Source organism: Tinamus guttatus, unplaced genomic scaffold (genome assembly GCF_059628265.1).
Source record: "Tinamus guttatus ecotype Peru unplaced genomic scaffold, ASM5962826v1 Tinamus_guttatus_pri_ptg000368l, whole genome shotgun sequence".
Classification (NCBI taxonomy): domain Eukaryota; kingdom Metazoa; phylum Chordata; class Aves; order Tinamiformes; family Tinamidae; genus Tinamus; species Tinamus guttatus.
Genome location: NW_028288902.1, coordinates 730,694 through 754,521, shown reverse-complemented (window position 1 = coordinate 754,521; position 23,828 = coordinate 730,694). Strand labels below are relative to the sequence as shown.

At 37.5% G+C, this 23,828-nt stretch overlaps 1 long non-coding RNA gene and 1 pseudogene across 1 annotated transcript; both read left to right on the top strand.

The window, feature by feature from the left end:
- The first annotated feature begins 17,433 nt into the window (after positions 1–17,433).
- On the top strand, positions 17,434–18,720 carry LOC104578322 (endoplasmic reticulum lectin 1 pseudogene; annotated as a pseudogene).
- A 1,854-nt stretch (positions 18,721–20,574) lies between these two features.
- LOC148593587 (uncharacterized) lies at positions 20,575–21,889 on the top strand. The gene is made up of 2 exons (XR_015913683.1): positions 20,575–20,625; positions 21,798–21,889. It is a non-coding gene; the product is annotated as an uncharacterized LOC148593587 (long non-coding RNA).
- The last annotated feature ends 1,939 nt before the right edge of the window (positions 21,890–23,828 follow it).

The following is a 23,828-nucleotide window of genomic DNA, read 5'->3' as shown; positions in this document are numbered from 1 at the left end:
AGGAATGAACAAATGGGAAGAGTGAGCAATGTTTCCCGTGTATTCCTGTATCCAGCAAATTGCTATTGCTCTATCTCTTCAGAATATAATGTTTGCCACCTGTTCAAGGTGATGCTGTAAGATTTTTTCTTTTTTTTTTTCTTTTAAAGCCTAGATGATATAATAAATCACAAATAAAGCTGGTGATTAATAATGAGACACTTCATAGCAAAGCCTCTGCAAAGGAGGAAATCGTGCAAACAGGCAGAGTTATCTGTCACCGCATGACAAAGTTCAAGTTTAAGAAGCTGCTTGTCAAATACAATCGACTGAACGAGTGATAGATTAGATCTTAATAGCAGTAAAAGCAAGCTATAAAGCATTGCCTTCCCTTGCAATATAAAAGCCTCTCCTTTTAAACACTCTATGATGAAATGAAGTAAAGCAAAATAAAAAATGGTAGTGGGAGACCAGTGATGTTTCTTCCTTACCTGGAGCATAGTGAACTGTGTTAGCACTTTTAGTGCTCAACTCAAGTCAAGGTCAATTTAACTCCTTTTGCTCTCAGGTTAGCTCTCTTTGTTATGAAAAAGAAATATATACAAAAATTAATCTAGATACTTTTGTAATTTCTAAGGTTACTAATATCTCAAAATCTCCCTTTAATTCATCAGTCTATAAGCAATTTTGGCAATAAATAGTTGATACAGAAATTTAGATGCTGCAAGCCCAAATTTTAGGGAGCTACTGTAGTCCAGTTTGTCTAGCATACTTCAGTGTAGGTACATAGATAACTTCTTGTTCTAGTAATTGAGGTTACGGCTTTGGAATGGCTTTGTCAAAATGATTTTTTCTTCAGAACAATCTTTGCGAAATGTGAGAAATTCCCTAATTTTATTCTTCAGTTCAGTGACACTTCAGAAGAAACTTATTTTATGTATACAGGTAAACAATGTATGCGCTGAATTTGTTAAAGACCATGCAGCCTGGTGGCTGGAGTGCCAGGCTAGTATTTCTGGGAACTATGCAGTCCTGTCAACACCCTCCTCAACATCTGCTCTGTGATGTTGAACAGGTCACTTCTCTATATTCTCATTGCATTTAGCAGAATGAATGGAATATTCTACTCCCCCAAACTCCCTTCCCCTTACCTCCTTTGCAAAGTTCTTCGAAATCAGTACATAGCTGTTTGCCAATTAGCACGAACAGAAGAAAATTTAGGGAGTTGAGTCTTTACTAAATGTTTAGTTAAGTTAAAAATGTTAGTAGTCTACCTTATGCTTGGTTAAATGGCAGGCCATGCTTCTCTTGCCTCCAGAACTGTCAGACCTGCTTGCCCAAGAACAGACCTTCTGAAAGACATGAGAGCTGCTGCAAGAGCTCCGAAGAACTATTGTAAAGAGTGAACTGGAAGTTACAGGTAAGCTGCTAGAATCAAAGCCTGAATATACATACATATATATAAATTATATACGAATATTTTTGAAGAAAAGTTTCACCAGAATTAAAAAAAAAAAGCAGGAGAAAGAGGGATCACAATCAAAAGACATAATTATTACTATAGTGCCTGCCTCGGAAAGATACAGGAATTCTCACCACCACTCTGTCTCAAAGAAGTAACATTTTCTATTTCTTTTTATTTTCAGGGTCTTGATAACACAGGACTAACACCCCTATACGTCATCAGGTACAGTCCCATTCAATCCTATTTCACATAACTTCTTTGATGAAAGAATCAAATACCATCTTAAAACTGGTCAAGTTTTTTCTCTGAAAATGTTTACTTTTAGAATTTCATCCTTTGAAGATTAATAGCTATAAGATTAATAGCTATAATTTTATTTATATGTTAATTTATTCCCAAATTATACTTATTTTCACTTTTTTTTTTTGTCATAGCAGTATTGTTCTTCAGTTTTAAGAGCTCTTCTGCCTCTCCAGTTCTTTTTTCCTGTTAGTAGAACACAGTTATATTCCCCTTTGCATGTATTATATAAGTTTTCAATCTTCTTCTAGAAAGTCTTCTAAAACAGTCTTCTAAAATGACTTTTGTCCATACACTGCAAGTTGAATTTCTGCTTTTCCGGACTGGGTAACCAGACATGTAAACAGTAATTGATATGAATTCTTATCATTCCTTCCAGCAATAACATTAGTTCTTTCATTCACTGCAAGTATTTTGTTTAGTATCCCTTCAAACTACATTTGCCTTCTCTTGTGGCAGTTTTAACAATCGCCTTTTCTCTCATATACTATTGATGTATCTACATTTTTTTAATTTCTTAAAACTCTTTTATTTATTTATCTATTTATTTTTTTGCTTGGATTTCTTTAGACATTTAAATTACTTAAAAATATATGGATTAGATAATACTTAAGCAGTGAAGTTTCCAGAACTGGAAAATTCACAGGTAATCTTGAAGCCACCCTTGCCGTCCTGGAGCCATTCTTCAGGTATGATCTGTCTCTCCATTCAGCATCTCTACTACTTCTATAGACAAGCATGGTAATTTAGACTTAGAGAGAGATCTTACCTCTCTTTCTTCGCATCCTTAAAGCATTTGCATCCCTCAGCAGGAACGTTAAATGTCCATCACTGTATGCCAAAATCTTAAACATTTCTGTTAGTAGCATAAGGAGTTTGACCTCAAAAAAAAAAAAAAAAAAAAAAAGCTAGGAATTGCCATGGATGAACTGTATTAACATCCATTTCAGCTAATCAGTTTTCCATGCAAGGAAAACACAGAAGTGAAATTCTTGAATGATATCAGTACATTTATCCTCAACAAGCATTTTTTTTTGCTTTATCTAAGCAACTGAACCACAGAACTGCGTATCCCTCTTTATCTCCTCCTTGTGCATTAGCTTTTTAACCTGCACATCAAAACTTTCTTTTATTGGCTACAATAATGTGCACTAACAAAGCAGAAGAAATTTATTCTCACATGGTGGAGATTGCTGTGAAAACTAGGTCACTGAACTATTATTCAATACTTGTACCTTCTGACAAGATTTTGTCAGGAAAATGTCAGGAAGGAGTTCCAGAAGAAAGCATGGGGAGGATTAAAATCTTTGCAATTTAACTCCTAACTGAGTTCCTTCTTGTATTAAATGACATTACCTGCGTTGAAGGCCACCTAAGGATATTCCTACTTTTTTCCAATAGAATTTAACAAGGGCAAGTTCTTAAACCATTGAAGTCTCAGTGGCTTTCCGATCCTGGAGGACCATTTTAAGAGAAATGTAGAGCACCAGCCACTCATTAGTGGCAGCTGGACTAACTTCTGTGGACATCATCACACACCATTATTCTTATTTTGACAATACTAATGCCTAGCTGCTGTGCTGTTGCATTTCTGGCACACATCTTGTCCAATTAGGTCATCGCCTGAGTACTGCCATTAACAAAATATACACAGAGAAGCTTCTAAGCAGAAATTATTTATATTTTATAGTTATTTATATTTTAGTGACTGCAGCTCTTCAGAATAAGTTTTCAAATGAACACACTGGCCCGTCTTTTTTTCCTCCTATAACTTCCACATTTTGCATGAGTGAAATATTTACATTTCATACCATCACAGGGCACCCAGCATGGCCAGAATCACCTCCCACCACTCTTGCTGAAAGAGCTAACTGGGAATGGAAAAAGCATATATGAAAACCTACCAGCTTCCTTAAATTGTGAAGGAGACTGAGACTTTTTGTGAAAATCTTTTCCCTGCCACACTGAAAGGGCACCTGCTGCACTAGGTTAAATGATGAGCAATCTGTACTGGCTTTATAGCACCACTGGATAGCCTGGACTTGCTATTAATGAACAGATCAACTGTAACACTGGGACCGTATTCTATTAGCTTCTGGAATTGTCAGTGGTAGCATGTCTATATGTGCAGTCATCAATGTAATTCCATGGCTAACATGCCTCAAAGAATTTCACTTCTTGGATAATATATATATTTTTTACTGTTTTTTTTTTCTTGGAATACAATGAGACAGAAGTAGAAAATCTCACTCCAAATTAATAAATAAATAGGAAGACAAAGAAAGTGTTTTTGAAAAGTATAACAGAATCTATATGTATAGCAATGGGAAGAGGAGTCTTCAGGAGAAATAAATAGAATCAAACCAATCCTTTAGCACTTAGGAACTCTTTAGCTCAGAATGGTTTCAACCCCAAGAGACAACATGAAGGGAAATATTGCATGTTCTCTTTGGCTGTAGATATACACACTACAGTCTTTCCTTATCACATCAGCTGGCAAGAGCCTTTGGACATTTGATCCAAAAGGAATGCCATCCAGGTCACAAGTTTCCAATTTCTCACTATGCAAAATCTGTTCATTCAAATAAGGGGGTTTTGATGGAGGCAATCATGACTAGCCTCTCATTTCTCCAACTATATCCTGACAGAAATAAGAAAAAGTGATGTGTGACTCTGAAGTGTGCTGAACGGACATAAAACAGCATCTAGAATATCTAGTATGGTTAGATTTTTCATTGGGGAAAAATAAATAACTAGACAAAACAATAGGATAAATTTGTGAGTAGAAATAAAAAAAAAATCCCTGAATAACAAATAGAGTAAATTGAGGCTACAGCTTTGGACATGCCTAAAATTTCTTTAAAATATCTTGTTTTGTCTTTCAGAATGCGATGGGAGCTTCCATACACTGAACACTTACGAAATTTGTTTTGAGACTTAGAAGGATGCTGCCATAATATCCTACCACCAAGTTTCATGGAAAGGAGGCAGCTCTTAGGTAGATTCATTAAATTAAAGCTGCAAAAGTAATAGTTTCATATATAAAAATCCCAAGACCTCAGAATACAGACAAATGGCCACATAGTAGCTACTTTCCTGTTCAAATCATTTATTGATAGAGTGATTCATGTGAGTTCAGGATTTTATTTAGTACGAAGAAACATTGTCATTGGGGTAGACAAAATACGTAAATAAAGAAAAAAGATTTTCTTTGCAGTACTTCCTCATACTGGAGAGAATTTATAACTCTGACAGAATCTTCACCACTTTCTATATTTTTTGGTCAGGTTCTGAGCTCTACAGCAGAGGTAACCTTTTAAAAATCCCAGTGGAGTAATGCAGCATCTGGTGCTTAGCTCTGTTAGAAAGGATCTCTTGTGCTACTGTGTCATCACCGGCTTTTGCCTCCCTACTAAGAGTGAGGCCTAAAAGGACATTTGGCAGCACCCCAGAACACGGGGAGAGTCTGAGAGACCTGGGAGCACAAAGCCAGGTGCAAGAGAGAACAGGCTCCTACATTTGCAAATAGAAAATTATTGGCTAGAGAGAGGAACTGAAAAGGTGATGAAAATGTTCAGAAAATTGTCAGGGACAAAAAAATATAGTGAAATTCACGTCACATGGAACACAGACATGCCATACAAAAATTGTAGGCTTGCTTTCTGTCGGACTCATTAAAAAATAATTTCAAGTATGTTTATTAATGATTGTTAATATTATTAATAATCATTAATAGTTATTAATATTAATTTTAAAGAAAAATTCTAATTTATGAAGAGCTAATAAGCAGGGACACAAGCAATAGATTCCAGTGAAGAATGTCTGAGAAATGCTTGAAGGACAATGTTCCAAGTTGTTACCTTTGAGATTTTTACAGTCTCCTCTAAACTGAGCAGCTCCTTTCCCAGGATGTGGAAATGGCATGTCAAAGATCTAAAAAAAAAAAAAATTGCAACCATAATCTGGGAAGGAGGAACACAGGAACTGACAAAGCATTTTGTTAAAAATTCTTTCTGAAACAAACTTGAACTGTTTTTGCATTATTATACTGTCCACATCCCTGAGCTAGCAGAGCCTTGTAAATGTTAAGTCCTCTCCAAATCTCCCTGTGAAAGATAGAGTCCTGGGAATCTAGACATGCCAAGCATTGTTAATTGTTTTTATATTTCAATAAACAGCATTTTTCTCATGTAAGTCTGTTTGATCACCGAATTAGCCATTTGTCATTGCGTTTACAGAACTACATGTCTTAGTCACCCTAACCTGGGAACACAGTAAACACTGAAACTACAAGCATAGAAAATGGATAATTCCAATGAATATCAGGATGGGATTCCACCAGAAAAACTAGACTGTAATGCAGCCAGAAAAGAGCTCTTAAAGAATTCTAAAGGTATCACATATTGTAAATAAACTGCTTATTACCTACTATCCAGTCTCAGGGGATTTCAGAGGTGAAAGAGATTCAGAAAGGAGAAGAAAAGAGGGACATGAATAGGATAGAGGCACAGGAAAAAATTAGAAAGAAAAACACATATGGTGAAGCAATGAAAATAAATCCACGCTGTAAGATAACACCAAAAGGGAACAGACAGCTAGGGAAAAAGAAGAACATAAACATGACATTCAAGAACATAAATATGACATTCATTTCCCATTTTCATGAAAAAAAAAAAGTTTGACAGGAAAGATGTTATGAAAGAAAAAGAAAGAAAGGAAGAAAGAAAGGAAGAAAGAAAGGAAGAAAGAAAGGAAAAAAGAAAGAAAGAAAGAAAGAAAGAAAGAAAGAAAGAAAGAAAGAAAGAAAGAAAGAAAGAAAGAAAGAAAGAAAGAAAGAGCAAGCTAAAATAAAATTAAACTCCGAGCCTGCTCAAGTCTACCTTGTTAACGGGAGTATTGTGATTAGGATAGGCCAGTGTTCAAAATAGTGACATAATTAAGATCTTTGAGTTATGAAACCATATGACTAGGAGCCCATTTGCATTTGGGAGTTAGGATAGAGTTGGATAACACAGAAAGACATATTTAAATATTTATTAAAAATAACTGTGAAATAATAGTATATTTATAAACACAAAAAGGGAAAATATTGTAAAATATTATGTCAGTTAAAATGGGATATCTAATTATTTATTCTTTTTTGGTGATTTATAAAGAGAAGCTATATTTTACTTACATTGAGAAAAAAAAAATCATGCTAAAAAAAAAGATATATGATGCTAAGTGTAGGCTTGCCATTAAGAAGAAAGAGAAGTATGCATTTGAAAGAAGAAAATATACAGAGGAGAATGCAATAAAAAAGTACCAAAATCCAGCTATACAGTATTGTATTCCAGCATACAAATCTATTCTGCTCTAACAAGACAGATTTAATAACAAACTTAAACTTAAATCTATATATCTGGACTACTACCCTACGAAAACGGATCAATAGGAAACGTTCTTTGAATTTTCAGTCTGTGAACTTCACCTTTGCCTCTTAAGTTTGTTATTTGATAAGCTAAGTGAAAAGGTACTCTTTTCTCCTGTAATAGCACCTCTCTCACATTTTACTATCGGCATATTCTTGCCTTAATCCTCGAAAATAATAATTGGCTAGTACAGAAACACACACAGTAGGTTAAAGAAAACAACCAGTCAGTAAAATAAAAGGGGAAATAAAACAGATAACTATGAGCTGGACTTCCGGCTGAGATCATTGTAAAGATGTATTTCACTTCTTTTATTTAATGTACCACAGGTAAATTACCATACTAATAGACAAATTCCTGGAGTTTTCCATTAATTCTCCCTAAATAGGTAAATCCTACAGAGTTCTTTGAGTGTTATTTATTAGCATGGAATTGACAGTATGCTATTTGCCTTTTTTAGAATCTCAGAAACTTAATATACTAAGTCACACATGTTAGTCTCTGAAGCACTTCCTGAAAACCCACAGAGTGAAGCATAGGAAGATTTAAAGAGGCAGAATGTAGGAGGGTCTCTGAGAAGAATCTCACCGTATAAAGACTTCAGTACAATGGGAAAAATAGAACAAAACTAGCCTACAACTTTCCCTGTTTTCCTGCTTTGTAGACATCATAACTGAAATCTGGCAATACAACATATAATTTCTTATACATAAAATAATTAACCATTTTTTCCACTTTATTTTGCAATGAGGGAGCATATACGATACACAAAATTCAGAGAAGTTGAATGCAGTCATGACTAGGCAAAGTGTGCCTAGTGTGGGAAGCACACTAGGCCCCCACAAAGTGTGAGATCAGTCTGTTTTATATGTGGTGTGGAAGAGGAAAAAAATCCAGAAGCCATAGTGTGCTTACAAAAGCCTATTTGCAATCTCCACAATCCATTTAGGTGCTATGCTCTGTCTAGCAGGTGCCTCCTGGGTTGTTTTTCCGTTTTTCTGTTCCAATCTGAAAGGGCCCACACCTTCTCTTGAGGAATCCTGTCTCACTCTTGTAGCTCCTCCATTCCTCATTCCCCTGGAAGAGCATCAGTAACTTGTAAACCATCACTTATAACCACAGATACCCTGATCTTATTCTGGAGGTGCAGGGCCTTGCTGACCTACAGAAGACCATACATATTAACATAAGAACTGGCATGACAAAAAAAAAAAAAAAAAAAAAAAAAAAAAAGTGGAGACACTAGTTAACATAGGACTCAAAAAAAAAAAAAAAAAAAAAAAGTCCCATTTCCCAGCCTCTCTGATTGCTTCCCCAGGAAATAAGTCAACACTTTCTAGGCTTTCCTTGCCCTCTTGGTCTCCCATCTCTGTGGTTGCAGAGAGTTGTATTTATTTTTCTCTCCATGGGCGATAAATGTTCCCAAAGAGCAGAATATTTTCTTCTCAAGAGCAGACTGACTTCCTCTGCTCCTTTCTCTAGCATTATCCAGAGAGTTACAGGGAGCAGGTAATGTCTGTCATTCTTAGCTGTCTAAAAAATTAGGTATTTAGTCTAAGATATTTAGCTAAGCTCCCTTTATGCTCAAGACAGGGACAGAGGCATTTTCATCTCACTCTAATTGCCAAAGTAGGGGCCACCCTGGAGGTATCATTTGCATGTTGTCTTTCTGTCTCCCTCTTTTTCTACCTCTTTCACCTGACAGCACAGGGAAGCCTGCTCGCTAGCCCACAGCATCATCTCTACTTTCAGACCCATTCAGTGAGAAGGGCAACGTTCCCAAATGTCAGACCATCACATAGGATTCTATTGCCAACTGTCCTTATTTAAAATGTAGCACATGGTGTCCAGATAGATACAGAAGAAATTTTAGATGTGAATGCATAAGATGAAAAAAAAAAGGATGACAACAGTAGATGAACAAAAATGTTTATTCCTTTACCAAAAAATAGCTACAAATGACACTTGTGAATGTCACCTGCCCGAAGCTCTTCAGGAGGCATTGCTGTCCCAATTGTTTTTTTCATGAAAGAAACAAAAAGAAGAGGGGGAGAAAGTACCTGATAAATAGAATGGAAAGTAAGCCTGACATCCAGCTGATTACTAACATGAAAAAAAATGGTATCCACCAATATACAAAGAGGAACTTGTATGTCCTGTTCTTTTCTTTTTTACTTTTTTTCTTTTTCCTTCTTTTCCAATGTCATTCTCTAAGATAATTTGACTCTTTATTTGGATAACAGTGAAAAAGAAGGTTATTAAAAACTTATTTAACAGTCATGAAGTTGCAGTTTTTGTATCAAAGGTAATACTTTTTAAAAAATTAAATGAATTATCATTCAAGGAGAAGAATGTTGCTTCAGTTTTAGTACTAAAAAAAAAGGAAAAGAAAGAATGTAGTCAGCAGATGCTTCCACTGTAGTTTTTATGCACAAAAGCTATTTACCTTATTGGAAAAGACAGGCAGTCCACACTAGCTGCTACAAAATGCTAGAAATGCTAAATGCTAGAAAGGTATCAGGAAATCACCAGAATATCACCAAATAACACAGAAGTGAACAAATAAAGAAGCTCCCTTTAGGGAGAGGGAAAAAAAAAAAGATGATTCCTAGCAAATTGGAAGACTTATGATGTGGACTAAATTTCAGAGGATTTCCTAAGTAAAATGTTCACTTTTTAGTTAAATATTCAATTTCTCATGTCAAAATTTGAATTCCTTGTCTTTAGTACTTAAGAGGCAGAAGACCTTATGATCAGAAACATCTATGCATGCATTTAGGATGTTTTGAATGTACGTATTTAGGAGTATTTTGAATTATGACATAGTTTATAGAGTGCATGTATATATATATATGCATATATAAACATTCATAAATATATATCTTCCTAATACCTTTTTTTTTCTCAAACTTGAGGAATGTTTTAGAACAGTAGTTATGCATAACTGTAAATATATATTCATAACTGTTAAACAACTTATTTTTATTGAACTAATGGGGACAGACTGGCTGATGAATATTAACTTTTAAGAGTCTTTTTAACTTTTCTATTGTGCACTTTCTATTTATATATTTCACCACTGAAAAAATATGTGGTATGCTTCAAATACTCCTAACTATTTGCCTTTCAGAAAGCCGGTAGTAGAGCTGTCTATCATAAAAGTCTGTAAATCTAATCTTATTATAGAAGTGAAGAATTCTGTTTTCTTTGAAATAGGAACTTTTCAGATGCTGGTATTTCAGAAGACAACTTCTATTAGCAACCAGCACCACAAAGCTGCAGGCTAGGTAGGACCTGACTAATGACTCCTGTGATTGGCACTACTAATGACTTTTTCCCAGAGTTCTTGTTCTGGCTAATACTCACTGCTTTACTCTCTATGATACAGCTCTTTTCAACGATGCCTTACGCTGATAAAAAAATATTGAATTGGAAAAATTTAGTTATTTTCTGGTAAATTTCTTTAAACAAGGTGTTTGATCAAGCTGTGGAAAACTTTTTCCAGATAGCCCTGCTAAACACATAAAGAAATGGCTTGGTTTGGGTTAGAGGCAACATATGCAGTCTAGAGTGCTCACAAAGTTAGTAGCTTCTTCCTCTACTTCTCTGTCTCTCTCTCTCCCTTTCTCCCTCTTTTCTTAAAAGAAAATAAATAAGCATTTATTTAAAATGTTACTCCAAAGTAGTAGTAACAAAATAATAACAGAAAATTAATGATATGAAGGATTAGACAGAAGTTTGGACCCATATGGTTTGGACCCCATATCGTATTTTTCAAAACAACCATTCTAAGTTATTATAAATCAGAATAAAACAAAACAAAACAAGCAAACAAAAAAACCCTCACTGCCTCACAGACTTATATAACTTATTCCTAAAGTATATAGAAATCCAGCGTTTCGAGGAAGGCCTCATTGCTGAATAGGAAGCCCTAGGGCCCTCTGTGAAAACTCTGGTATACCATAGCTGCCACACATTTCTTCCAGAACAACACAACTTCTGCCTTCCAGCATTCATCCCTCCCTGTTAGTATAACTTCATCAAGGAGTAGTAAAACAGACAAAACACCATAATGGCTAATACCATAAAATTTAGACTGTAAACAATTTCTAATTTCTCACTAGAAAATGTCTTAACACAAAAATATGTTTAAGCTGAAAATATCTGGATCTTGTTTTTGAGGCAATCATACTATGCCACCTGAAGAACTCAATTTGAAAATATCTGCTCTAAAAACCAACAGCCACAGCGTCACTTAGGGGTTTGTGGATATCTTAACATTTATTCTATTCCTTCATTTCCTTTCTATTCTATCAATAGGTTGTGGGTATCCTTGTCAGATTAAGAATTAAGGCAGGAAAATGCCCTATATATCCAGCTATATTGGCATCTTCCCATTAGAAGTGGAAGGTGTGCTTTTAGTACAGCATTGCTCTATTTCAGGCATTTTAAACTGAAATAATGGCTGTATTAATTTATACTGCGATTAACCGTGCCACCTCTGATCAATCAGTTGCAGGTTATTGCTAAAACAGTGCTAGCCCACCTTTGTTCTCTATGTTGTTCTAAATAACTAAGGAAGAGAGTTCTATATGTTTAGCCTACCTAGAGCAGGTCTAGAAAGATAAGTATCTCTACATTAAGTGATGCTTGAATCCTGGTATTGCAAAGCTCCTTCTGAATTAATATATCTATGTTTATGGGAAGAGGAGTGCCACTATAAATGAGTCAGGGCGTTAGTCCTTCTAGTGTAGATGTCTAACATAGGGAGAATAAATTACCAGCTACAAATGCCTACCTCTCTCAAAAAACAATAGAAGGAATCAAGTAGCTTACACCAGATGCCAAATTTTTAGACAGTTAAAAGTTATTTAGGTAATATAAATGCCATACTGAGTATCTGCACTAAACAGGAAATGCTAAGAATTGGTTTGGCTCTGACCGAATTTGCTTAAATTTAGTGGAAATTTTATCAGCCAGGCCCCTCTTGCATATCTGTCAAATGTTTAAAAAAAAGTGAACACCACTGTTATTTTATCATGTCCTTTTGATTTCATCCATTATTTCTTGTAACAGTAAAGTTAGGATGACATAGTTAGATGAGAAGTATGCTTTGAGTGTGGTTCACATTTACACACTGAGAAAATCAGATTCTGATTTGCCTTTACAAAGTCCTTTGGTACTCACTAATCTTGTTCACCCATAAGGCAGGGCTTTGCAGAAGCTCAACACTACACTTCAGTATCGCAGGGAGAAGTTTTAGAGGCTCTGTAGGCTTAAAAACTTTTGAAAACAGTCTAGTGACACCTCTCCAGAAACCACAAGGGTCACTGGAAATCTTTCCAAGGACTTCAAAGGTCTTTGGATCAAATCATATACTCTTCACCTCACAAATATGTAACTATATACATTCCAAAAAGAGTTATGTAATACCAGGAGTTAAGAAAAAATTAACTGTGTGGAGATACTAAATCTCACCCGATCTTATCTGCTTATGAGATCCACCACAATTCTATACTGAAATTGGTTTTGCTATTCTGTACTTGAAAAAATGTATGTATGTTTAACATTCTGCAGCTGTCTATGCAAAGCTGATTTACAGCCAGAATGAATAATTCTAAAAAGCTGATGTTTGAACACATACTACAACACAGCAGAATTAAAGGTGAGAGTTCAAGCACTGCAATTTCAAACTATTGATCAATGGTAATTTTTGGCAGCCTTGAGTTAGTCATGCTGGCATATGGCAAGCAAGCAAACCACTAAGGTTAAGTATGAATCATCAGGATCAATGTAACTCACCTAGTTTAGTTTTCTTAGGTTTACAAAACTGTTGCTGTTAGAATGTGCCTTTCTTTCTTTCTCCTGTGCACTTGCTGTGTACATCACAGCAAGGTATAACTTGAGGACCATGTCCTTAAGAATGCACTAGATTAGAGCTAATATAAAAAAGAAATTTGCTTTCTATTTTCTTATTTATTTGCTGGATGTCTTGACAAAAGCAATGTATATATTTCTACTTTTTTTTTTATTTTTATTACAATGGGGAAGCCCCAGATTACCTTCCACCTATCCTCAACCTTCAAAAGATCTGCTTATCCTATAGGATTTTTCCTGTTTCCGCATCCTTTAGAGTGTGCTATATCTTGTCAGACTTAGCACACCTATTTTATTAAACATATTTGAGTAGGTGCTCATCTGACAATATTTCAAGATGGGTATTGAATGTATATGCTATGAGGCTACCGATAATTTTTTTTGTTTCATTCAGCAACAATCCATTCCCTATAATGGCATTAGGATCACTCCTTTTTGCAAGATTCCTGTCTTTTCCAAGCACCTACAAAATATGGCTTTCATCCATTTGTAAGAATTTCAAGAATTATTATATTGCTTCCAAAAGCAAAAATATTAATTCCACTGAGGAAAATTATATTTTGCCTTTGCTCCCCTGTAGTTTCATTAGAAGGGATTATTATATTTGCTTTGTACTCTATATGCTTGATCTTCATATACCATAGGATAGGTGCTGACTTATACACAAAAAATAGATGTATTTCACCATTGTCATTGCTAGTATCAAGCCATAAGCCATAGACTTGTTCTATCTGAACTTTTCTTGACCTGTCTCCAAATGTGTTTTATTTGGTCTAACTCTGAACTGAATTATTATTCTTTTTTTTTTTCCATAGCAATTAGATCTGGATTAATATTGTAAGACTATTAATATTTCAGTTATACCACCAATAAATACTTTACTCACCTATAGACAGTGTGTCTTCTATAGTAAACACATAAACACAATTTTGAGTGTAACAGCTCATAGATAAAAAAGTACCATTAGTAAAGATGAAGATAAATATCCTTCTACATACCAACTAATAAAAATAGTATAATAACTATATTTATGTATCTCAGTCTTTTTTTTTCCTTGTTTTAAAACTGTCATGCTTTTGAGGGGAAAAACAACTTCAGACTTTTGAAAGAAGAAAGATCTTTAATTTATATTAGATGATTGACTTTATTTTGGAGATGCAGATAAAAATTGTAAGCATCTTCATTTCATCTAAACAAGAGAGATACACAGTTTATAAGCACAAAGTAACAAAAGCAGCTTTACTGTAAGTCTAGGAGAGCCTTTCAGCTGAAGTTTTTATTTCAAAGAAGTCCCATGGAAAGCTTCAGGGGACTTTTTTTATTGTTCTAGTTCTTTCTTCTAACATTTTGTGTGACATCAGAAAAGAACAGTTATTGACTAAAGCTGTGAGTGCAATGTGTGCTAAAAAATGTCTTACACGGAAAAGTGAATTTTACCTTTACATAGTTCCCTCTGTTAGGAGGGGAAAAAAAAAAAAAAAGAGAGAAAGAAAAAAGAAAATCATATCTCTTTTTTTTCACTCACACAAGCAGACTTTTCTTACACAGTCTTTGCACTTCAAATAAAATATAACTAGCAACTATTACTGGATAAAAGTTAAATTTGTGAACCTAATGGGGAAAACATAGGCACTAGAAACTCAATGATCAGACTATGTGGCTTTTCCAAAGAGCCTAAGTGTTCATTATAATTATATAGCTTTGGAATTGGATGGTGTCATGCAAGCAGGACCTTAAGAGTGTGTTTTCCTACATCAAGATATTAGGATTTCTCATAAGCATAGCTTAAATCTGGATTTCCTTAATTTATATGCTCAATTAGAGGATAATTATAACAGCTCTGAAGTGAATCTACCTCATTAATGTGCTGACCTAGCATTGAAGTAATTTTTCTTTGTCTGAAAAAAAAAAGGAAAAATAAACCCCCAAAGCTCCAAAACATTGAAAAGGTTTTATCCTTTCCTTGCCATGGGGATCTTCCAAAGAGATATACATAGCAACATATTCACTGACCTTTATAATAGGTATATAGAACAAGTAAATTAGAAGATATTTTTCTCATCTCTACAGAGCTGTTCAAGATAACAACCTCCTGGCTCTTGGGAAAAAGTTCCCAGCAACTGTCTTTTTCTGCTTTAACCATTCTGCCATTTGAAGTAAGTTTTTTTTTTTCCTTTCCCTTTCATTAAAAACCTCATCCTTTGGGGGCTGAGCATCACAATTCAGTTTCTTTGAAGAGTGTCTTCATTAGCCAGTTGTAAAAATCCTCAACGAACTGAGGAGATTTTTGTTCCTACATCACTAACATTTCGCTATAAAGTGTTGAGTGGCAACAAGACTAGATCCAGACAGTGTGTTCTGGCAAAAGAGTAATTCATCTATTGAAGACTAGTCATGTACACTTGCCTCCATGCTTCCAGTTACAGTCCCTCCCACCCTGTCTGGCTTTTGTAAGAAAGCACATGCCCAGCTCTGGGATCATGAAAAGCAAGAGCATGGCAAAATGCTCACTATGCTTTGAACAGAATGTGAGCGTGGCTTTCTTGAGTTCTGCATAAGACACTATCCAAAATGGCAAGATGGAAACTAAATTCAATACATTGTCTAGAGCAGCAGGTCATTTATGTATTATCAGAGTAGACAAGCCTATGAAATGCCAAGGAAGTGCTAGTCCCAGATACATACATCCTGTAGAGAGAGGAATTTAAGGATTCTTCCCTTAAGCAAATTCTTTCAGTGTGCTCCATGACAGCAGGAGCATTTTTAGGCCAAAAAATTCACTGTACAAATTAATCCGTAGTGAATCAACTAGGATCTCTTGTTAAAGCTTTCACAAGCATGACACAAACCTGAAAAGACAGGTTTCCTACTCCAACACTGGCAAATTTACTCCTGGGCAAATTCTGAGCTAAGTTCCATTACATGTATATCTATCTGACCCACAACCACTATCAAATGTACATTCTGTATTTTTGCAAACAATGTATTTTTCCTACTTTACACCTCAGGCTTCACATTTACTTTTGCTTCCACAGACTTTAACACATACATAATGATAAATATGTTTTGCATATCCTATTTTAGTTTCTCCTTTTTGAATTTTATTCTTTCTAGATCTTTTGTAGATCTTTCTACAAAGACTCTCTAACAGGAGGAAGGAATTATCTCTAGGACTTAGGACTTTTTACTCCAAACCAAGCATGCTAAAATTTAGTCCAGGGAAGTAGGTTACTTTATAAAAGTCTTCCCTATAGTAGGCCTCAAGGACCAGCCTATTTTCAACAAGAGGGATGGAGCATGAACCCCACATGATGCACTGAAGCCAAGGAAGACCTGTACAATCTTACTTACACAGAATCACAGAATGCTTAACATTGGAAGGGACCTCTAGAGATCATCTAGTACAACCCACCTGCTCCAGCAGGGACACCTACAGCACGTAGCACAGGGTCACATCCAGGCAGGTTTGGAAGATCTCCAGAGAAGGAGACTCCACAACCTCTCTGGGCAGCCTGTTCCAGGGCTCTGTCACCTTCACAGGAAAGAAGTTCTTCCTCATATGGAGGTGGAACATCCTGTGTTTCAACTTACACTCGTCACCTCTCGTCCTGTCACCGGCCACCACGAAGAAGAGCCTGGCCCCATCCACCCTACAATCACCCCTCAGGTACTTGAACATGTTGATCAAATCTCCTCTCAGTCTTCTTTTCTCCAGACTAAACAGGCCCAGCTCTCTTAGTTTTTCCTCATATGGCTTGTGGACAATTTGCATGGAGATTAGAATGTAGGGCCAGTGATGGGCAGTGTCTCCTCGACAGATGGCGGGACTGAGCAGGAGAGGCAGGAGACGCACCCACACAGCCAGTGCGTGACCAAGCAGCTCATTGCACGGCCTCGCGCATGGTCAGCGCGTGATCACCTGAGTGATGATTGGTTGGGTTGCTGGGCTCTGCGTGCTACCTGGGCAGGGCGGAGGCTGCTCTGGGCTCGGAAGCTCTATAAGTTGTTTTTAACCCTAAATAAAGGTCTTTGGCTCACCATCACAGAGACCCTGCTCCTCAATATGCCTGCAAATGGCGCCCAATGTAGGGCTCAAAGACTAGCTGTCTCTCCGGTCGCACCGCCCAGCTGAACTCCAGGGTTCACGCTGAAAGGAAGAGTCCTTTGTGCATGTACTAAAAGCCTCTTGAAAGAAGTAAACAGATGGGAACTACGGGTTTATACCTAACGAAGGAACAGCCCGGATTGAGTCCATTCCTTCACAAGGTGCAACAAATGGTGCCCGAACAGGGGCAGAGATAGGCGACAGACGCACTTGTCACACCAGGGCGTAGCTCGACTGAACAAAGTCTGAAAGCACACAGTTTCCTCCTGTAAGAGGGAGGTAAGCAGTCCAGAACGATGAGGAACTCCATGACACAGGAGCAGAAGAAAGCTGGAGAGGTGGCTGATTTGAAATGCCTCTTGATACAGGTGCATCAGCAAGAACTGCATCTAAATATTCATGCAGTGTATCTCCGTATGGGATAAGGTCGGGGTGATACTACGGGATAGGGCAACAACAGACATGGCCAGTGGCAGGGGCCAGTGGCAGTGGCTCCCTGGCCGCCTCGGCTAGCTCAGCCCGGTGCGACCCTTGGGCGCCAAGACCAGGACAGCGGCGGCGCGGGGCGCGGGCTGGTGCTGGTGGTGGCCACACTGCTCAGTGGGATCCTGATGCGGGTGGCGGGTGGGCAGTGCCGCAGCTCCCTGTTCAGGGTGAGTTGGCCCAGCACCGAGCTCAGCCTGCCCATGAGTTGTGTTCTATGTAACTACATCATCATGATCACTGTGGATATACTTCCGCTCACATCCAGTGGCATTGAGGAAGAAGAAAAGGACTACAAAGGTCCTTCTCCAGGAGAATTGTTGGAAGTCCTTTTTAAGAAGAGAAAGAAACTGTTCAGAAAATAAACATCCAAGAATACTATCTTGGGAATATGATGATAAAGAACCCACTGTCAGAAACAGATCAAGAAGAAAAGGAAAATCCCAAAGAGAGTGCAAAAGAGATAACCTACAAAAAATATAGAAGAGCAGATGACCCTATACTATCTTTTAGAAATGGGAAATGGCACACCTTGTAGCCTGGGACAAAGCCTACCCCTATCAAGCACAGTGATGTACATCTGCCATCCAGAAGCTAAGCATGAGATCCTCTCCGTAGCCGAAATCACACCTTGTGAATATGAAGTGGTTATACCGACACCTCTGTTATGTAGCCTTCCTAAATATACATTCAGGACTTCCCCTGTGACTGACATCTTTTGCCAGCCACTACCAGGATCACCACTTAAACCCCATAACCTGGAACAGCTGGAGAAACAGCAAGAATTGATGTATATGCCTTTTAGAAGAACTAAGGACCAAGAAATGCGTTCAACAAAAGAAGAGAAATTTTCTTCCACACATAAAGCAGTTGCTCTTGGAAACCACCAATACTGACTGTGGAAACAACCCATATCTCCAAACTGACTGATGACCAACTTATAAAGGAGTTTCCAGTTGTTCATACTGCTTCCATGGCAGGGTTGGTTGGTGGAAGTATGAATTCTGCTATGGCAAATACGTTACCATGAGGATAAGGAAAGCGGACAAGGGCCTGCCAATACTGTGCCATTCTGGTGGAAAAGAACCAACCCAACCTAGTAAAGCCATGGTGGAGGTACGGGACCCAGGGATGGGCCAATGGGGAAAAGCAGTACAACTGATAACATGGGGACAAGGACATGCTTGTGTCTCCACAGATCAAGGCCCACAGTGGATTCCTGCCCAATGGGTCCGACTGGCACTAGTGGCGGCCTCCTCCTCCCTTTCTTCATTGTCCTCACTGGAACCATAATGACGGTGCCCAAAAAACAAAGAAGGGGGAGACGTTGGGGTCAGCCTGGGGCCGGTGACGGGCAATGCCTCCTCAGCAGATGGGGACACTGAGCAGGAGAGGGGGGAGCTGCAGCCACGCGGCCAGCGCATGACTACGAAGCTCATTGGACAGCCTCGCATGTGGTCGGTGCGTGATCCGGCTGATGGCTGGTGGGTGGCTGGGCTCCACGTGCTGCCCGGGCAGAGTGAGGACTGCTCCGGAGTCGGAAGCTGTATAAATGGAGTTTAACGCTAAATAAAGGTATTTATTTGGCTCACCATCACAAAGAACCTGCTCTTTAATACGCCCACATTAGACCTTAAAGAAGGTGGTGGCAATTTGTGCAAGAAATTTAAAAATCTAGGTTTAACCCCAGATTATAAGACCACCTACCCCACTGACTTCAGTTTTGTGAATTCAACATTCATACTTGAGTACTCACAGTCTTGTGCAGCATAAGGTCTAGATTATGAATTCCTATCCCAGATCCTATCCAAAGAACATTCTAGTTGCTTAAAATTTTTAAAATCCTTCTCTAAATGCTTTGACAGGCTCCTTAATGTGATAACAAAATTACCAACAAAGGTTGAAAATAACTGCTGTTGGACTTCGTGAAAGTCTGCTATGGCTATGCTATATTCCCCATAATGTAAAGAAATGAAAGAAATAGATTAATCCCAGAAAGAGCTAGCAAAGATAATAGCAATCTTCTCACACCATGTGGGAAGATTGGTGAAATATGTATTATTGCAGCTGTCAGACATCAGACCTCTCTGGTTGTCCTGCAGAGAGCCAAAGAGTTCTGTCAAAAAACAGTTCTCTGTTTTCTCACCCTCTCCCTGGGAATCAGCGATAGTCAGCTGCTTTCTCAGTCTCTGTCCAAAGAAATCAATAGAGAGGACACAGCTTCCAATCTACCTCAACATTTGGAAGCCTGTGTTAATTGCCAGATTCTTCAGAATTAAAAATGCACTGAACAAGCACAGATTATATTCTGGAATATGTTTGATATGCTTATTGATTTAAAGCATCCAGGAACACTGTGGTTTAAAGAAAAGGAAAAAAAAAAGAAACAAAAAAAGAGAAACAAAAGACAACTTTACTGTCACTGTTTTTCTTTCCTAAGAAGCAAAATGCCCCTTAGGAGTACAATGGGAGTATTTCTGTCTGTTGTACTTTGCAATCATCCAGAAACTGAAGGTTTTATAATAAAAGATGACTCCCTAGCCTTAGCTGATGAATGACTATAATTCTCTATCAGACATCCTGAACCATCTAGCATACCACAGCAGAGAAGAAGCTCTCTAATTCTGAATTGAAGGTATAATTCTAAAACACAAGGCAGCATTGTTGAAGGGTAACACATTTTCTGTGAATCTCTGACAAATACTGTTGAGAAATACATGTATATATATATATATATATATTCTTTATTTACAGAGAAGATAATTCTGAGTAGTGAATTCTGTCATCTTTTTACATAGTACAACAACTTAATTTTGGACCAAGAAGAGATATAAAACAGTAAAAAGCAAAGCCCAGAAGTGAGTATGATCCCAAAAATCTCAAATGTAAAAGCGTTATTAAAGATATAGAGCACTTGGCAGGTCAAGATTTATTGGCACAAACTAATCATGCATGAGTATGTTCCTGACAAATTGTTTGCATTTATAGGTCTTTAAAGAAGACCAGTTAAGGTCTATCTTTTTCCTATCTAGACTATTTTCTCATAGAAAAAAGTACCCAACTATTCTGTAGCAGTTCCATACTTGGTCTTTCATGGCATTCATCCACAGGAGCAAGATTCTGAAAGCAGAGACAGAAAAAAAGAGGGGACATTAAGTTATAAAAGATATCAACAAAATTCTGACAGCTCATGATGAAAAAGTAATCAATGGTTTATGTATAGCACCTTGCAAAACTCCAGCAACTGTAGAACAAAAGGATGTGAAAAACACATTACTCCTAACAGAAATCACTATTTGAAATTTCAGTGGGATACACAGTCATAACTGAGAGGCAGAAACCAGTCTACTGTCTGGTAGAGAGCCGGAATAATGGCAATGTTTTGCAAGACAGAAAATAAAAATGAGGGCTAAAGTATGGAGGATGAGACAGATGAAAATATGCCATCAAAAGATTCATGTGAGAGAAAGGAGGCAAGATATGGTTAGGGCAATAGACTGCTGTACTGAAAATCTGAGTTTTGTTGCTGGAATGGGTATGGGTAAATTCCCTGCAACTTTATGTCTGGAAGACCTTGGTCAATGTCCTGCTGATCTGAAGGATGAAGAAAAAGTACCAAAAACATTCAGTTTCTTGGTTCCTATCTCCACAGTAAAAATATTGCTTCCTATATCTATCTTCCTCCTCAAAGCTGTAACAACATGTGTAGTTTCACATCCATTAAGAAAATACATACAAATTATTATGACTGATACATGAAAAATGATATCCTGCAGCTTGTCTGAAGAAAGCTGCTCATATATTCATGAAGAACCTAGAAACATAATTTTCTTTCATGATGACTGACAAGAATAATTGATTCCTGTTATTCATAGTTTTGCCACAGAAAAACTAGAAACAATGGAAAAAAAATCAAAATTATAGCATCATAGGTAGCATAAGAGTATGTCATCAGCTATTCTGTATAGCATGTCTATGATGCACCATAAAATTTGAATCCTTAAAGAAGAAAATGAAACTGTAATGGATAGAAACATTAAATGGAAAGATTTTTTTAAAAATGAGATTTAAGGTAGCACATTTGTTTGATACCAGACAATTCAGGGGAGGGGAATGTCTGTTTCTACTGCACTATTCTAGTATGCATTTAAAACCTTTTCCTTATACTAGAGCTCAGATCTAGACCATTTTTTTTTCCATAGCAAATGTATGGTTTAGAAGACTTCAGATTCCCTGCATAATTTCAAGCCAGTCCTCAGGACAGAAAAACTTTGTGCATAAATAAAAAGCCTTGTTCACGTTACTTGAGAAATCCTGGAGCCAGTGAAGAGATCCTAGTTATGAGAGTGGAGCCAGGGCTTCACCATCCATTTATAGTAATCTCATATGTTTTCCAGAGATTTTAAAACCTTGAAGCTATCCCAGAAGTACAAGTTAGAAAATAAAACAATGTGAATTTAAGTGGATCTGAATTATTTCTTATCAGGTAGTAGGGCTGGGGTCTTTTCTGACTACTTATTGATCCATAGGGTAAATGCCAGCTTCAACTTGGTAAGTGCCAAATGCCTCAAGAGCCTGGCAAGCCTGTTACACTTGGCAGATTTTCATTCTTTCACTTGCCAAGCCTAAATCAGGCAAGAGAGAAAGCAAACACTAATCCTATTTCCTCCCTCTCTCCTTTCCCCCCCTCCCCTCCCGCCCCACATCAAGTACTAAATAGATTTTTTGAGGAGAGGGAAAGTGATGTTATAAATTATGAGTCCCTTATCTAGCATGTTCAAACTACAGGTGCCACTAGAGATGTGTGCGTGGACTGGCAAATCCCCATTCAGTCCTCATTTGAGGGCAATGAGAAAATCCTTTTTTCCTAAGTGTCAATAAACTCATGGCCAGTTCTATAAATAAGCACAAAATGGATTTTGTGGGATGATTTGATTTCCATTAGATTCCACTTTCAAATATTAGTGATGCCCAATTTTCTTATTTTTACTTCCAACAAATAGCAGATGCTATGAAATATAGACTTGTGAGACTGCTGTACTTTAAATGAAAAATCAGCTGAAGGCAAAACCCTGAGAGCAGTTTTCAGCTTTTAGCTAGCATTTAGAATTGTGGTCCAGCAGTTTTCCTTAAAGTAGCACTAAAAAGCATTTTAAATAAGAATTTGACCCTGAATCATCAGTCAATTTACCCAAGAGCAATTGAATTAGCTTAAAAAAATCTGAGCACCCTTCCTGCCTATTGGAAAAACATGGAGCTGAAGAACCTACTCTGTGTAATTGAAGCTTTGAACTGAGAAACGACACAGGGTCTCAAGTTCCCTGATTTCACATATATACATATAAATTACGAAAGGTAGCTTATATAAATTGTCCTTTTTCTTCCTGTTGTATCTTATCAACAAATTTCAGTAGTATGCCATGGTATTCACAAGCTTGTTATAATATTGTTATATTGACCAAATCCCACTTTATCCCTAAATATATCCGCTTACACCAAGGTGGCTGCAGAGTCTTGAGCCTTGCCTTCTGGAAATGAGTCTGGTAAAATACAGAAAAAGCTCCACTGACAAAAAGCAGCCACATTTATTTGCATGGCAGGCTCTTCTGGGTGGGATTAGAAGAAAGTTTCAAGACAAGGAACTGGCTCAGTTGACTGGGAATGTACAATGTTTGCGGCTGCTGTCATACCAGTATTTTTAATGTCACTCTCATTTTAAAGCAAGTCTAAACACAGACTGACAGAAGGTATTCTAGTCTCTTGTTACCAGGCAGTTAAGATCTTTCCTCATAATAGCTATTTAACTAAAATAATTACTTCTGTGAGCTCTGTTAACTGACTTCCATGAGTCAGCTATGTGCCCTTGTGGCCAAGAAGGCTAATGGGATCCTGGCCTGCATCAGAAGGAGCGTTGCCAGCAGGTTGAGGGATTCTCCCCCTCTACTCAGCTCTGGTGAGGCTGCACCTGGAATACTATGTACAGTTCTGGGCTCCCCAGTACAAGAGGGACATTGAGCTTCTAGAGAGAGACATAAAGATGAATAAGGGACTGGAGCATCTATCGTATGAGGAAAGACTAAGCGAGCTGGGCCTGTTTAAGCTGAAGAAGAGAAGACTGAGAGGAGATTTGATCAAATGTGATCAAATCACAGGGGGGTGATTGTAGGGAGGATGGGGCCAGGCTCTTCTCCGTGGTGGTCAGTGACAG